The sequence below is a fragment of the Ascaphus truei genome, chromosome 19, assembly GCF_040206685.1.
Source record: "Ascaphus truei isolate aAscTru1 chromosome 19, aAscTru1.hap1, whole genome shotgun sequence".
Classification (NCBI taxonomy): domain Eukaryota; kingdom Metazoa; phylum Chordata; class Amphibia; order Anura; family Ascaphidae; genus Ascaphus; species Ascaphus truei.
Window position 1 is genome coordinate 32,688,645 of NC_134501.1, and position 17,066 is coordinate 32,705,710.

At 35.3% G+C, this 17,066-nt stretch overlaps 10 non-coding genes across 10 annotated transcripts; all 10 read left to right on the top strand.

Moving 5' to 3' along the window:
- The first annotated feature begins 1,233 nt into the window (after positions 1-1,233).
- On the top strand, positions 1,234-1,305 carry TRNAE-UUC (transfer RNA glutamic acid (anticodon UUC)). Its single transcript has one exon. It is a non-coding gene; the product is annotated as a tRNA-Glu (tRNA).
- A 1,468-nt stretch (positions 1,306-2,773) lies between these two features.
- On the top strand, positions 2,774-2,845 carry TRNAE-UUC (transfer RNA glutamic acid (anticodon UUC)). The gene has a single exon. It is a non-coding gene; the product is annotated as a tRNA-Glu (tRNA).
- A 1,468-nt stretch (positions 2,846-4,313) lies between these two features.
- On the top strand, positions 4,314-4,385 carry TRNAE-UUC (transfer RNA glutamic acid (anticodon UUC)). Its single transcript has one exon. It is a non-coding gene; the product is annotated as a tRNA-Glu (tRNA).
- A 1,467-nt stretch (positions 4,386-5,852) lies between these two features.
- TRNAE-UUC (transfer RNA glutamic acid (anticodon UUC)) lies at positions 5,853-5,924 on the top strand. The gene has a single exon. It is a non-coding gene; the product is annotated as a tRNA-Glu (tRNA).
- Positions 5,925-7,393: 1,469 nt separating this feature from the next.
- Positions 7,394-7,465, top strand: TRNAE-UUC (transfer RNA glutamic acid (anticodon UUC)). The gene has a single exon. It is a non-coding gene; the product is annotated as a tRNA-Glu (tRNA).
- Positions 7,466-8,935: 1,470 nt separating this feature from the next.
- TRNAE-UUC (transfer RNA glutamic acid (anticodon UUC)) lies at positions 8,936-9,007 on the top strand. The gene has a single exon. It is a non-coding gene; the product is annotated as a tRNA-Glu (tRNA).
- Positions 9,008-10,477: 1,470 nt separating this feature from the next.
- TRNAE-UUC (transfer RNA glutamic acid (anticodon UUC)) lies at positions 10,478-10,549 on the top strand. The gene has a single exon. It is a non-coding gene; the product is annotated as a tRNA-Glu (tRNA).
- A 1,928-nt stretch (positions 10,550-12,477) lies between these two features.
- On the top strand, positions 12,478-12,549 carry TRNAE-UUC (transfer RNA glutamic acid (anticodon UUC)). The gene has a single exon. It is a non-coding gene; the product is annotated as a tRNA-Glu (tRNA).
- Positions 12,550-14,017: 1,468 nt separating this feature from the next.
- On the top strand, positions 14,018-14,089 carry TRNAE-UUC (transfer RNA glutamic acid (anticodon UUC)). The gene has a single exon. It is a non-coding gene; the product is annotated as a tRNA-Glu (tRNA).
- A 1,594-nt stretch (positions 14,090-15,683) lies between these two features.
- On the top strand, positions 15,684-15,755 carry TRNAE-UUC (transfer RNA glutamic acid (anticodon UUC)). The gene has a single exon. It is a non-coding gene; the product is annotated as a tRNA-Glu (tRNA).
- Positions 15,756-17,066: the final 1,311 nt, after the last annotated feature.

The window sequence follows — 17,066 nt, forward strand, 5'->3', positions numbered from 1 at the left end:
ATGAATTAATTGTTGTCATACTCCTTTGGTGTATCTATTAGAATGTAGCTGTTAATGGCAAATGACATAAGAGTTGTATATTTTCTCAATACAGTTATTGCCTATTTATGATACTTTTCCAAGAGTTTTGAAATTCGGCATCCAACAGGAGAGGAGGTGATAGGCTAAAGATGTTGTCTAGACAAAAAAGAGTGAATGGGCCATAAGGTGATCTATGTCATACGACATAACTAAATTAAACCTTGTAGGTTTTGATTATTTTTTACATATATAATATATACATCATTGAGCTATTAAGAGGTTGACATTTTAAAGACATTGAGTGGATGGCAACCAATAGGAGTGGAGGTGATAGACTAAAGATGATGTCTAAACAAGAGTGTGAATGCACCATAAGGTGATCTATAGTATACTATTGATAACTAAATAAGAGCCTGCAAGTATTGTGTGTTTTGTTATACTTGTCAATTAGATTTTTGGGGGGCCTTTAGAAATCAGTTTGCAAAGTTTTAAAAAGTTCAGTATTTTGTAATAGAAAATAGATGCTGGACACTTTTTATCTCTAATATTTGTAGTTGAGCAAAATAATTTTTGTCACTTCGGGCTTCAGCTTCACTTTTTGTAATTAGTATTGTTGACACAATAAGGACAATGCTGGTCAATTGTCTCAAACTATTTCAGTTCTGGAAAAAAACTGCTTAGAGTGGCAGATACAATAGATTTGTTCAAAAAAAGGTTGGACATCTTTTTAGATGGGAAAGGTATACAGGGATATACCAAATAAGTATACATGGGAAGGATGTTGATCCAGGGATTAATCCGATTGCCAATTCTTGGAGTCAGGAAGGAATTTATTTTTCCCCTTATGAGATATCATTGGATGATATGACTCTGGGATTTTTTGTTTGCCATCCTCTGGATCAATAAGTAACTATAGATAGAGGATAAAGTATCTGTTGTCTAATTTAGCATAGGTTGAACTTGATGGACCTATGTCTTTTTTCAACCTCATCTACTATGTAATTATGAGTCATAAATGAGGTATTAAGTAGTAATTTTCCTCTACTTATTTACCTCTGCTTTATTGCAGTTGAATTGCATGTTAACAAGTGATATTAGCACATGAAAGAGTTTGCAAATGAACATCTTATTTCCTTGTAGAGCCCATGGTCCAGAACATCCTCCAACAGCAGGGGTGGGAGGAAAATCTATAGAGGATACTGTACTGCAAGTTCCCATATGGTCTAGCGGTTAGGATTCCTGGTTTTCACCCAGGCGGCCCGGGTTCGACTCCTGGTATGGGAAATGTTCCTCTTTTTAATCTTATATGGCACATTCGACTTGCCCACTTTCAGTTTTGCAACTTCATATGAGCTTTCTCCGCTCTAAATAAACTTGGGACAAATTCCATTCTATTCCCTAACTGTGGTCCTTCCCATTTTCCTTTGGGTGTTATATGTGTAGCAAAGCTTGTAACTTTGTTGCTACATCAAAGAAAATACTATTCTTTTGCTATTACAAATCAAAATGGTGCCCAAAAATGAATTAATTGTTGTCATACTCCTTTGGTGTATCTATTAGAATGTAGCTGTTAATGGCAAATGACATAAGAGTTGTATATTTTCTCAATACAGTTATTGCCTATTCATGATACTTTTCCAAGAGGTTTGAAATTCGGCATCCAACAGGAGAGGAGGTGATAGGCTAAAGATGTTGTCTAGACAAAAAAGAGTGAATGGGCCATAAGGTGATCTATGTCATACGACATAACTAAATTAAACCTTGTAGGTTTTGATTATTTTTTACATATATAATATATACATCATTGAGCTATTAAGAGGTTGACATTTTAAAGACATAGAGTGGATGGCAACCAATAGGAGAGGTGGTGATAGGCTAAAGATGATGTCTAAACAAGAGTGTGAATGCACCATAAGGTGATCTATAGTATACTATTGATAACTAAATAAGAGCCTGCAAGTATTGTGTATTTTGTTATACTTGTCAATTAGATTTTTTTGGTGCCTTTAGACATCAGTTTGCAAAGTTTTAAAAAGTTCAGTATTTTGTAATAGAAAATAGATGCTGGACACTATTTATCTCTAATTTTTGTAGTTGAGCTAAATAATGTTCTGTCACTTTGGGCTTCAGCTACACTTTTTGTAAATGGTATTGTTGAAACAATAAGGACAATACTGGTCAATTGTCTCAAACTATTTCAGTTCTGGAAAAAAACTGCTTAGAGTGGCAGATACAATAGATTTGTTCAAAAAAAGGTTGGACATCTTTTTAGATGGGAAAGGTATACAGGGATATACCAAATAAGTATACATGGGAAGGATGTTTATCCAGGGATTAATCCGATTGCCAATTCTTGGAGTCAGGAAGGAATTTATTTTTCCCCTTATGAGATTTCATTGGATGATATGACTCTGGGAATTTTTGTTTGCCTTCCTCTGGATCAATAAGTAAGTATAGATAGAGGATAAAGTATCTGTTGTCTAATTTAGCATAGGTTGAACTTGATGGACCTATGTCTTTTTCAACCTCATCTACTATGTAATTATGAGTCATAAATGAGGTGTTAAGTAGTAATTTTCCTCTACTTATTTACCTCTGCATTATTGCAGTTGAATTGCATGCTAACAATTGATATTAGCACATGAAAGAGTTTGCAAATGAGCATCTTATTTCCTTGTAGAGCCCATGGTCCAGAACATCCTCCACAAGCAGGAGTGGGAGGAAAATCTACAGAGGATATTGTACAGCAAGTTCCCATATGGTCTAGCGGTTAGGATTCCTGGTTTTCACCAAGGTGGCCCGGGTTCGACTCCCGGTATGGGAAATGTTCCTCTTTTTAATCTTATCTGGCACATTCGACTTGCCCACTTTCAGTTTTGCAACTTCATATGAGCTTTCTCCGCTCTAAATAAACTTGGGACAAATTCCATTCTATTCCCTAACTGTGGTCCTTCCCATTTTCCTTTGGGTGTTTTATGTGTAGCAAAGCTTGTAACTTTGTTGCTACAGCAAAGAAAATACTATTCTTTTGCTATTAAAAATCAAAATGGTGCCCAAAAATGAATTCATTGTAGTCATACTCCTTTGGTGTTTCTAATAGAATGTAGCTGTTAATGGCAAATGACATAAGAGTTGTATATTTTCTCAATACAGTTATTGCCTATTCATGATACTTTTCCAAGAGGTTTGAAATTCGGCATCCAACAGGAGAGGAGGTGATAGGCTAAAGATGTTGTCTAGACAAAAAAGAGTGAATGGGCCATAAGGTGATCTATGTCATACGACATAACTAAATTAAACCTTGTAGGTTTTGATTATTTTTTACATATATAATATATACATCATTGAGCTATTAAGAGGTTGACATTTTAAAGACATAGAGTGGATGGCAACCAATAGGAGTGGAGGTGATAGGCTAAAGATGATGTCTAAACAAGAGTGTGAATGCACCATAAGGTGATCTATAGTATACTATTGATAACTAAATAAGAGCCTGCAAGTATTGTGTATTTTGTTATACTTGTCAATTAGATTTTTGGGGGGCCTTTAGACATCAGTTTGCAAAGTTTTAAAAAGTTCAGTATTTTGTAATAGAAAATAGATGCTGGACACTATTTATCTCTAATTTTTGTAGTTGAGCTAAATAATGTTCTGTCACTTTGGGCTTCAGCTACACTTTTTGTAAATGGTATTGTTGAAACAATAAGGACAATACTGGTCAATTGTCTCAAACTATTTCAGTTCTGGAAAAAAACTGCTTAGAGTGGCAGATACAATAGATTTGTTCAAAAAAAGGTTGGACATCTTTTTAGATGGGAAAGGTATACAGGGATATACCAAATAAGTATACATGGGAAGGATGTTTATCCAGGGATTAATCCGATTGCCAATTCTTGGAGTCAGGAAGGAATTTATTTTTCCCCTTATGAGATTTCATTGGATGATATGACTCTGGGAATTTTTGTTTGCCTTCCTCTGGATCAATAAGTAAGTATAGATAGAGGATAAAGTATCTGTTGTCTAATTTAGCATAGGTTGAACTTGATGGACCTATGTCTTTTTCAACCTCATCTACTATGTAATTATGAGTCATAAATGAGGTGTTAAGTAGTAATTTTCCTCTAGTTATTTACCTCTGCATTATTGCAGTTGAATTGCATGCTAACAAGTGATATTAGCACATGAAAGAGTTTGCAAATGAACATCTTATTTCCTTGTAGAGCCCATGGTCCCGAACATCCTCCAAAAGCAGGAGTGGGAGGAAAATCTACAGAGGAGATTGTACTGCAAGTTCCCATATGGTCTAGCGGTTAGGATTCCTGGTTTTCACCCAGGCGGCCCGGGTTTGACTCCCGGTATGGGAAATGTTCCTCTTTTTAATCTTATCTGGCACATTCGACTTGCCCACTTTCAGTTTTGCAACTTCATATGAGCTTTCTCCTCTCTAAATAAACTTGGGACAAATTCCATTCTATTCCCTAACTGTGGTCCTTCCCATTTTCCTTTGGGTGTTTTATGTGTAGCAAAGCTTGTAACTTTGTTGCTACATCAAAGAAAATACTATTCTTTTGCTATTACAAATCAAAATGGTGCCCAAAAATGAATTAATTGTTGTCATACTCCTTTGGTGAATCTAATAGAATGTAGCTGTTAATGGCAAATGACATAAGAGTTGTATATTTTCTCAATACAGTTATTGCCTATTCATGATACTTTTCCAAGAGGTTTGAAATTCGGCATCCAACAGGAGAGGAGGTGATAGGTTAAAGATGTTGTCTAGACAAAAAAGAGTGAATGGGCCATAAGGTGATCTTTGTTATACGACATAACTAAATTAAACCTTGTAGGTTTTGAGTATTTTTTATATATAATATATACATCATTGAGCTATTAAGAGGTTGACATTTTAAAGACATAGAGTGGATGGCAACCAATAGGAGAGGTGGTGATAGGCTAAAGATGATGTCTAAACAAGAGTGTGAATGCACCATAAAGTGATCTATAGTATACTATTGATAACTAAATAAGAGCCTGCAAGTATTGTGTGTTTTGTTATACTTGTCAATTAGATTTTTGGGGGGCCTTTAGACATCAGTTTGCAAAGTTTTAAAAAGTTCAGTATTTTGTAATAGAAAATAGATGCTGGACACTATTTATCTCTAATTTTTGTAGTTGAGCAAAATATTTTTTTGTCCCTTCGGGCTTCAGCTACACTTTTTGTAATTGGAATTGTTGACACAATAAGGACAATGCTGGTCAATTGTCTCAAACTATTTCAGTTCTGGAAAAAAACTGCTTAGAGTGGCAGATACAATAGATTTGTTCAAAAAAAGGTTGGACATCTTTTTAGATGGGAAAGGTATACAGGGATATACCAAATAAGTATACATGGGAAGGATGTTGATCCAGGGATTAATCCGATTGCCAATTCTTGGAGTCAGGAAGGAATTTATTTTTCCCCTTATGAGATATCATTGGATGATATGACTCTGGGATTTTTTGTTTGCCTTCCTCTGGATCAATAAGTAAGTATAGATAGAGGATAAAGTATCTGTTGTCTAATTTAGCATAGGTTGAACTTGATGGACCTATGTCTTTTTTCAACCTCATCTACTATGTAATTATGAGTCATAAATGAGGTGTTACGTAGTAATTTTCCTCTACTTATTTACCTCTGCATTATTGCAGTTGAATTGCATGTTAACAAGTGATATTAGCACATGAAAGAGTTTGCAAATGAACATCTTATTTCCTTGTAGAGCCCATGGTCCAGAACATCCTCCAAAAGCAGGAGTGGGAGGAAAATCTACAGAGGATATTGTACTGCAAGTTCCCATATGGTCTAGCGGTTAGGATTCCTGGTTTTCACCCAGGCGGCCCGGGTTCGACTCCCAGTATGGGAAATGTTCCTCTTTTTAATCTTATCTGGCACATTCGACTTGCCCACTTTCAGTTTTGCAACTTCATATGAGCTTTCTCCTCTCTAAATAAACTTGGGACAAATTCCATTCTATTCCCTAACTGTGGTCCTTCCCATTTTCCTTTGGGTGTTTTATGTGTAGCAAAGCTTGTAACTTTGTTGCTACATCAAAGAAAATACTATTCTTTTGCTATTACAAATCAAAATGGTGCCCAAATATGAATTAATTGTTGTCATACTCCTTTGGTGAATCTAATAGAATGTAGCTGTTAATGGCAAATGACATAAGAGTTGTATATTTTCTCAATACAGTTATTGCCTATTCATGATACTTTTCCTAGAGGTTTGAAAATCGGCATCCAACAGGAGAGGAGGTGATAGGCTAAAGATGTTGTCTAGACAAAAAAGAGTGAATGGGCCATAAGGTGATCTATGTCATACGACATAACTAAATTAAACCTTGTAGGTTTTGATTATTTTTTACATATATAATATATACATAATTGAGCTATTAAGAGGTTGACATTTTAAAGACATAGAGTGGATGGCAACCAATAGGAGAGGTGGTGATAGACTAAAGATGATGTCTAAACAAGAGTGTGAATGCTCCATAAAGTGATCTATAGTATACTATTGATAACTAAATAAGAGCCTGCAAGTATTGTGTGTTTTGTTATACTTATCAATTAGATTTTTGGGGGGCCTTTAGACATCAGTTTGCAAAGTTTTAAAAAGTTTAGTATTTTGTAATAGAAAATAGATGCTGGACACTATTTATCTCTAATTTTTGTAGTTGAGCAAAATAATTTTTTGTCACTTCGGGCTTCAGCTGCAATTTTTGTAATTGGAATTGTTGACACAATAAGGACAATGCTGGTCAATTGTCTCAAACTATTTCAGTTCTGGAAAAAAAACTGCTTAGAGTGGCAGATACAATAGATTTGTTCAAAAAAAGGTTGGACATCTTTTTAGATGGGAAAGGTATACAGGGATATACCAAATAAGTATACATGGGAAGGATGTTGATCCAGGGATTAATCCGATTGCCAATTCTTGGAGTCAAGAAGGAATTTATTTTTCCCCTTATGAGATATCATTGGATGATATGACTCTGGGATTTTTTGTTTGCCATCCTCTGGATCAATAAGTAAGTATAGATAGAGGATAAAGTATCTGTTGTCTAATTTAGCATAGGTTGAACTTGATGGACCTATGTCTTTTTTCAACCTCATCTACTATGTAATTATGAGTCATAAATGAGGTGTTAAGTAGTAATTTTCCTCTACTTATTTACCTCTGCATTATTGCAGTTGAATTGCATGTTAACAAGTGATATTAGCACATGAAAGAGTTTGCAAATGAACATCTTATTTCCTTGTAGAGCCCATGGTCCAGAACATCCTCCAAAGCAGGAGTGGGAGGAAAATCTACAGAGGAGATCATACTGCAAGTTCCCATATGGTCTAGCGGTTAGGATTCCTGGTTTTCACCCAGGTGGCCCGGGTTCGACTCCCGGTATGGGAAATGTTCCTCTTTTTAATCTTATCTGGCACATTCGACTTGCCCACTTTCAGTTTTGCAACTTCATATGAGCTTTCTCCTCTGTAAATAAACTTGGGACAAATTCCATTCTATTCCCTAACTGTGGTCCTTCCCATTTTCCTTTGGGTGTTTTATGTGTAGCAAAGCTTGTAACTTTGTTGCTACATCAAAGAAAATACTATTCTTTTGCTATTACAAATCAAAATGGTGCCCAAAAATGAATTAATTCTTGTCATACTCCTTTGGTGAATCTAATAGAATGTAGCTGTTAATGGCAAATGACATAAGAGTTGTATATTTTCTCAATACAGTTATTGCCTATTCATGATACTTTTCCAAGAGGTTTGAAATTCGGCATCCAACAGGAGAGGAGGCGATAGGCTAAAGATGTTGTCTAGACAAAAAAGAGTGAATGGGCCATAAGGTGATCTATGTCATACGTCATAACTAAATTAAACCTTGTAGGTTTTGATTATTTTTTACATATATAATATATACATCATTGAGCTATTAAGAGGTTGACATTTTAAAGACATAGAGTGGATGGCAACCAATAGGAGAGGTGGTGATAGACTAAAGATGATGTCTAAACAAGAGTGTGAATGCACCATAAAGTGATCTATAGTATACTATTGATAACTAAATAAGAGCCTGCAAGTATTGTGTGTTTTGTTATACTTGTCAATTAGATTTTTGGGGGGCCTTTAGACATCAGTTTGCAAAGTTTTAAAAAGTTCAGTATTTTGTAATAGAAAATAGATGCTGGACACTATTTATCTCTAATTTTTGTAGTTGAGCAAAATAATTTTTTGTCACTTCGGGCTTCAGCTACACTTTTTGTAATTGGAACTGTTGACACAATAAGGACAATGCTGGTCAATTGTCTCAAACTATTTCAGTTCTGGAAAAAAAACTGCTTAGAGTGGCAGATACAATAGATTTGTTCAAAAAAAGGTTGGACATCTTTTTAGATGGGAAAGGTATACAGGGATATACCAAATAAGTATACATGGGAAGGATGTTGATCCAGGGATTAATCCGATTGCCAATTCTTGGAGTCAAGAAGGAATTTATTTTTCCCCTTATGAGATATCATTGGATGATATGACTCTGGGATTTTTTGTTTGCCATCCTCTGGATCAATAAGTAAGTATAGATAGAGGATAAAGTATCTGTTGTCTAATTTAGCATAGGTTGAACTTGATGGACCTATGTCTTTTTTCAACCTCATCTACTATGTAATTATGAGTCATAAATGAGGTGTTAAGTAGTAATTTTCCTCTACTTATTTACCTCTGCATTATTGCAGTTGAATTGCATGTTAACAAGTGATATTAGCACATGAAAGAGTTTGCAAATGAACATCTTATTTCCTTGTAGAGCCCATGGTCCAGAACATCCTCCAAAAGCAGGAGTGAGAGGAAAATCTACAGAGGAGATCATACTGCAAGTTCCCATATGGTCTAGCGGTTAGGATTCCTGGTTTTCACCCAGGCGGCCCGGGTTCGACTCCCGGTATGGGAAATGTTCCTCTTTTTAATCTTATCTGGCACATTCGACTTGCCCACTTTCAGTTTTGCAACTTCATATGAGCTTTCTCCTCTGTAAATAAACTTGGGACAAATTCCATTCTATTCCCTAACTGTGGTCCTTCCCATTTTCCTTTGGGTGTTTTATGTGTAGCAAAGCTTGTAACTTTGTTGCTACATCAAAGAAAATACTATTCTTTTGCTATTACAAATCAAAATGGTGCCCAAAAATGAATTAATTCTTGTCATACTCCTAATGGTGAATCTAATAGAATGTAGCTGTTAATGGCAAATGACATAAGAGTTGTATATTTTCTCAATACAGTTATTGCCTATTCATGATACTTTTCCAAGAGGTTTGAAATTCGGCATCCAACAGGAGAGGAGGTGATAGGCTAAAGATGTTGTCTAGACAAAAAAGATTGAATGGGCCATAAGGTGATCTATGTCATACCACATAACTAAATTAAACCTTGTAGGTTTTTTTTTTTTTTTACATATATAATATATACATCATTGAGCTATTAAGAGGTTGACATTTTAAAGACATAGAGTGGATGGCAACCAATAGGAGAGGTGGTGATAGACTAAAGATGATGTCTAAACAAGAGTGTGAATGCTCCATAAAGTGATCTATAGTATACTAATCATAACTAAATAAGAGCCTGCAAGTATTGTGTGTTTTGTTATACTTATCAATTAGATTTTTGGGGGGCCTTTAGACATCAGTTTGCAAAGTTTTAAAAAGTTTAGTATTTTGTAATAGAAAATAGATGCTGGACACTATTTATCTCTAATTTTTGTAGTTGAGCAAAATAATTTTTTGTCACTTCGGGCTTCAGCTGCAATTTTTGTAATTGGAATTGTTGACACAATAAGGACAATGCTGGTCAATTGTCTCAAACTATTTCAGTTCTGGAAAAAAAACTGCTTAGAGTGGCAGATACAATAGATTTGTTCAAAAAAAGGTTGGACATCTTTTTAGATGGGAAAGGTATACAGGGATATACCAAATAAGTATACATGGGAAGGATGTTGATCCAGGGATTAATCCGATTGCCAATTCTTGGAGTCAAGAAGGAATTTATTTTTCCCCTTATGAGATATCATTGGATGATATGACTCTGGGATTTTTTGTTTGCCATCCTCTGGATCAATAAGTAAGTATAGATAGAGGATAAAGTATCTGTTGTCTAATTTAGCATAGGTTGAACTTGATGGACCTATGTCTTTTTTCAACCTCATCTACTATGTAATTATGAGTCATAAATGAGGTGTTAAGTAGTAATTTTCCTCTACTTATTTACCTCTGCATTATTGCAGTTGAATTGCATGTTAACAAGTGATATTAGCACATGAAAGAGTTTGCAAATGAACATCTTATTTCCTTGTAGAGCCCATGGTCCAGAACATCCTCCAAAGCAGGAGTGGGAGGAAAATCTACAGAGGAGATCATACTGCAAGTTCCCATATGGTCTAGCGGTTAGGATTCCTGGTTTTCACCCAGGCGGCCCGGGTTCGACTCCCGGTATGGGAAATGTTCCTCTTTTTAATCTTATCTGGCACATTCGACTTGCCCACTTTCAGTTTTGCAACTTCATATGAGCTTTCTCCTCTGTAAATAAACTTGGGACAAATTCCATTCTATTCCCTAACTGTGGTCCTTCCCATTTTCCTTTGGGTGTTTTATGTGTAGCAAAGCTTGTAACTTTGTTGCTACATCAAAGAAAATACTATTCTTTTGCTATTACAAATCAAAATGGTGCCCAAAAATGAATTAATTCTTGTCATACTCCTAATGGTGAATCTAATAGAATGTAGCTGTTAATGGCAAATGACATAAGAGTTGTATATTTTCTCAATACAGTTATTGCCTATTCATGATACTTTTCCAAGAGGTTTGAAATTCGGCATCCAACAGGAGAGGAGGTGAGGTCTAGCGGTTAGGATTCCTGGTTTTCACCCAGGTGGCCCGGGTTCGACTCCCGGTATGGGAAATGTTCCTCTTTTTAATCTTATCTGGCACATTCGACTTGCCCACTTTCAGTTTTGCAACTTCATATGAGCTTTCTCCTCTGTAAATAAACTTGGGACAAATTCCATTCTATTCCCTAACTGTGGTCCTTCCCATTTTCCTTTGGGTGTTTTATGTGTAGCAAAGCTTGTAACTTTGTTGCTACATCAAAGAAAATACTATTCTTTTGCTATTACAAATCAAAATGGTGCCCAAAAATGAATTAATTCTTGTCATACTCCTTTGGTGAATCTAATAGAATGTAGCTGTTAATGGCAAATGACATAAGAGTTGTATATTTTCTCAATACAGTTATTGCCTATTCATGATACTTTTCCAAGAGGTTTGAAATTCGGCATCCAACAGGAGAGGAGGTGATAGGCTAAAGATGTTGTCTAGACAAAAAAGAGTGAATGGGCCATAAGGTGATCTATGTCATACCACATAACTAAATTAAACCTTGTAGGTTTTATTTTTTTTTTACATATATAATATATACATCATTGAGCTATTAAGAGGTTGACATTTTAAAGACATAGAGTGGATGGCAACCAATAGGAGAGGTGGTGATAGACTAAAGATGATGTCTAAACAAGAGTGTGAATGCACCATAAAGTGATCTATAGTATACTATTGATAACTAAATAAGAGCCTGCAAGTATTGTGTGTTTTGTTATACTTATCAATTAGATTTTTGGGGGGCCTTTAGACATCAGTTTGCAAAGTTTTAAAAAGTTTAGTATTTTGTAATAGAAAATAGATGCTGGACACTATTTATCTCTAATTTTTGTAGTTGAGCAAAATAATTTTTTGTCACTTCGGGCTTCAGCTGCAAATTTGTAATTGGAATTGTTGACACAATAAGGACAATGCTGGTCAATTGTCTCAAACTATTTCAGTTCTGGAAAAAAACTGCTTAGAGTGGCAGATACAATAGATTTGTTCAAAAAAAGGTTGGACATCTTTTTAGATGGGAAAGGAATACAGGGATATACCAAATAAGTATACATGGGAAGGATGTTGATCCAGGGATTAATCCGATTGCCAATTCTTGGAGTCAGGAAGGAATTTATTTTTCCCCTTATGAGATATCATTGGATGATATGACTCTGGGATTTTTTGTTTGCCATCCTCTGGATCAATAAGTAAGTATAGATAGAGGATAAAGTATCTGTTGTCTAATTTAGCATAGGTTCAACTTGATGGACCTATGTCTTTTTTCAACCTCATCTACTATGTAATTATGAGTCATTAAAGAGGTGTTAAGTAGTAATTTTCCTCTACGTATTTACCTCTGCAATATTGCAGTTGAATTGCATGTTAACAAGTAATATTAGCACATGAAAGAGTTTGCAAATGAACATCTTATTTCCTTGTAGAGCCCATGGTCCAGAACATCCTCCAAAAGCAGGAGTGGGAGGAAAATCTACAGAGGAGATCGTACTGCAAGTTCCCATATGGTCTAGCGGTTAGGATTCCTGGTTTTCACCCAGGCGGCCCGGGTTCGACTCCCGGTATGGGAAGTGTTCCTCTTTTTAATCTTATCTGGCACATTCGACTTGCCCACTTTCAGTTTTGCAACTTCATATGAGCTTTCTCCTCTGTAAATAAACTTGGGACAAATTCCATTCTATTCCCTAACTGTGGTCCTTCCCATTTCCTTTGGGTGTTTTATGTGTAGCAAAGCTTGTAACTTTGTTGCTACATCAAAGAAAATACTATTCTTTTGCTATTACAAATCAAAATGGTGCCCAAAAAGGAATTAATTGTTGTCATACTCCTTTGGTGAATCTAATAGAATGTAGCTGTTAATGGCAAATGACATAAGAGTTGTATATTTTCTCAATACAGTTATTGCCTATTCATGATACTTTTCCAAGAGGTTTGAAATTCGGCATCCAACAGGAGAGGAGGTGATAGGCTAAAGATGTTGTCTAGACAAAAAAGAGTGAATGGGCCATAAGGTGATCTATGTCATACGACATAACTAAATTAAACCTTGTAGGTTTTGATTATTTTTTACATATATAATATATACATCATTGAGCTATTAAGAGCTTGACATTTTAAAGACATAGAGTGGATGGCAACCAATAGGAGTGGAGGTGATAGACTAAAGATGATGTCTAAACAAGAGTGTGAATGCACCATAAAGTGATCTATAGTATACTATTGATAACTAAATAAGAGCCTGCAAGTATTGTGTGTTTTGTTATACTTGTCAATTAGATTTTTGGGGGGCCTTTAGACATCAGTTTGCAAAGTTTTAAAAAGTTTAGTATTTTGTAATAGAAAATAGATGCTGGACACTCTTTATCTCTAATTTTTGTAGTTGAGCAAAATAATTTTTTGTCCCTTTGGGCTTCAGCTACACTTTTTGTAATTGGAATTGTTGACACAATAAGGACAATGCTGGTCAATTGTCTCAAACTATTTCAGTTCTGGAAAAAAACTGCTTAGAGTGGCAGATACAATAGATTTGTTCAAAAAAAGGTTGGACATCTTTTTAGATGGGAAAGGTATACAGGGATATACCAAATAAGTATACATGGGAAGGATGTTGATCCAGGGATTAATCCGATTGCCAATTCTTGGAGTCAGGAAGGAATTTATTTTTCCCCTTATGAGATATCATTGGATGATATGACTCTGGGATTTTTTGTTTGCCATCCTCTGGATCAATAAGTAAGTATAGATAGAGGATAAAGTATCTGTTGTCTAATTTAGCATAGGTTGAACTTGATGGACCTATGTCTTTTTTCAACCTCATCTACTATGTAATTATGAGTCATAAATGAGGTGTTAAGTAGTAATTTTCCTCTACTTATTTACCTCTGCATTATTGCAGTTGATTTGCATGTTAACAAGTGATATTAGCACATGAAAGAGTTTGCAAATGAACATCTTATTTCCTTGTAGAGCCCATCGTCCAGAACATCCTCCAAAAGCAGGAGTGGGAGGAAAATCTACAGAGGAGATTGTACTGCAAGTTCCCATATGGTCTAGCGGTTAGGATTCCTGGTTTTCACCCAGGCTGCCCGGGTTCGACTCCCGGTATGGGAAATGTTCGTCTTTTTAATCTTATCTGGCACATTCGACTTGCCCACTTTCAGTTTTGCAACTTCATATGAGCTTTCTCCTCTCTAAATAAACTTGGGACAAATTCCATTCTATTCCCTAACTGTGGTCCTTCCCATTTTCCTTTGGGTGTTTTATGTGTAGCAAAGCTTGTAACTTTGTTGCTACAGCAAAGAAAATACTATTCTTTTGCTATTACATATAAAAATGGTGCCTAAAAATGAATTAATTGTTGTCATACTCCTTTGGTGAATCTAATAGAATGTAGCTGTTAATGGCAAAATACATTAGAGTTGTATATTTTCTCAATACAGTTATTGCCTATTCATGATACTTTTCCAAGAGGTTTGAAATTCGGCATCCAACAGGAGAGGAGGTGATAGTTTAAAGATGTTGTCTAGACAAAAAAGAGTGAATGGGCCATAAGGTGATCTATGTCATACGACATAACTAAATTAAACCTTGTAGGTTTTGATTATTTTTTACATATATAATATATACATCATTGAGCTATTAAGAGGTTGACATTTTAAAGACATAGAGTGGATGGCAACCAATAGGAGAGGTGGTGATAGGCTAAAGATGATGTCTAAACAAGAGTGTGAATGCACGATAAGGTGATCTATAGTATACTATTGATAACTAAATAAGAGCCTGCAAGTATTGTGTATTTTGTTATACTTGTCAATTAGATTTTTGGGGGGCCTTTAGACATCAGTTTGCAAAGTTTTAAAAAGTTCAGTATTTTGTAATAGAAAATAGATGCTAGACACTATTTATCTCTAATTTTTGTAGTTGAGCAAAATAATTTTTGTCACTTTGGGCTTCAGCTACACTTTTTGTAATTGGAATTGTTGACACAATAAGGACAATGCTGGTCAATTGTCTCAAACTATTTCAGTTCTGGAAAAAAAACTGCTTAGAGTGGCAGATACAATAGATTTGTTCAAAAAAAGGTTGGACATCTTTTTAGATGGGAAAGGTATACAGGGATATACCAAATAAGTATACATGGGAAGGATGTTGATCCAGGGATTAATCCGATTGCCAATTCTTGGAGTCAGGAAGGAATTTATTTTTCCCCTTATGAGATATCATTGGATGATATGACTCTGGGATTTTTTGTTTGCCTTCCTCTGGATCAATAAGTAAGTATAGATAGAGGATAAAGTATCTGTTGTCTAATTTAGCATAGGTTGAACTTGATGGACCTATGTCTTTTTTCAACCTCATCTACTATGTAATTATGAGTCATAAATGAGGTGTTAAGTAGTAATTTTCCTCTACTTATTTACCTCTGCATTATTGCAGTTGAATTGCATGTTAACAAGTGATATTAGCACATGAAAGAGTTTGCAAATGAACATCTTATTTCCTTGTAGAGCCCATGGTCCAGAACATCCTCAAAAAGCAGGAGTGGGAGGAAAATCTACAGAGGATATTGCATGTTAACAAGTGATATTAGCACATGAAAGAGTTTGCAAATTAACATCTTATTTCCTTGTAGATCCCATGGTCCAGAACATCCTCCAAAAGCAGGAGTGGGAGGAAAATCTACAGAGGAGATTGTACTGCAAGTTCCCATATGGTCTAGCGGTTAGGATTCCTGGTTTTCACCCAGGCGGCCCGGGTTCGACTCCCGGTATGGGAAATGTTCCTCTTTTTAATCTTATCTGCCACATTCGACTTGCCCACTTTCAGTTTTGCAACTTCATATGAGCTTTCTCCTCTGTAAATAAACTTGGGACAAATTCCATTCTATTCCCTAACTGTGGTCCTTCCCATTTTCCTTTGGGTGTTTTATGTGTAGCAAAGCTTGTAACTTTGTTGCTACATCAAAGAAAATACTATTCTTTTGCTATTACAAATCAAAATGGTGCCCAAAAATGAATTAATTCTTGTCATACTCCTTTGGTGAATCTAATAGAATGTAGCTGTTAATGGCAAATGACATAAGAGTTGTATATTTTCTCAATACAGTTATTGCCTATTCATGATACTTTTCCAAGAGGTTTGAAATTCGGCATCCAACAGGAGAGGAGGTGATAGGCTAAAGATGTTGTCTAGACAAAAAAGAGTGAATGGGCCATAAGGTGATCTATGTCATACGACATAACTAAATTAAACCTTGTAGGTTTTGAGTATTTTTTACATATATAATATATACATCATTGAGCTATTAAGAGGTTGACATTTTAAAGACATAGAGTGGATGGCAACCAATAGGAGTGGAGGTGATAGACTAAAGATGATGTCTAAACAAGAGTGTGAATGCACCATAAAGTGATCTATAGTATACTATTGATAACTAAATAAGAGCCTGCAAGTATTGTGTGTTTTGTTATACTTGTCAATTAGATTTTTGGGGGGCCTTTAGACATCAGTTTGCAAAGTTTTAAAAAGTTCAGTATTTTGTAATAGAAAATAGATGCTGGACACTATTTATCTCTAATTTTTGTAGTTGAGCAAAATAATTTTTTGTCACTTCGGGCTTCAGCTACACTTTTTGTAATTGGAATTGTTGACACAATAAGGACAATGCTGGTCAATTGTCTCAAACTATTTCAGTTCTGGAAAAAAACTGCTTAGAGTGGCAGATACAATAGATTTGTTCAAAAAAAGGTTGGACATCTTTTTAGATGGGAAAGGTATACAGGGATATACCAAATAAGTATACATGGGAAGGATGTTGATCCAGGGATTAATCCGATTGCCAATTCTTGGAGTCAGGAAGGAATTTATTTTTCCCCTTATGAGATATCATTGGATGATATGACTCTGGGATTTTTTGTTTGCCGTCCTCTGGATCAATAAGTAAGTATAGATAGAGGTTAAAGTATCTGTTGTCTAATTTAGCATAGGTTGAACTTGATGGACCTATGTCTTTTTTCAACCTCATCTACTATGTAATTATGAGTCATAAATGAGGTGTTAAGTAGTAATTTTCCTCTACTTATTTACC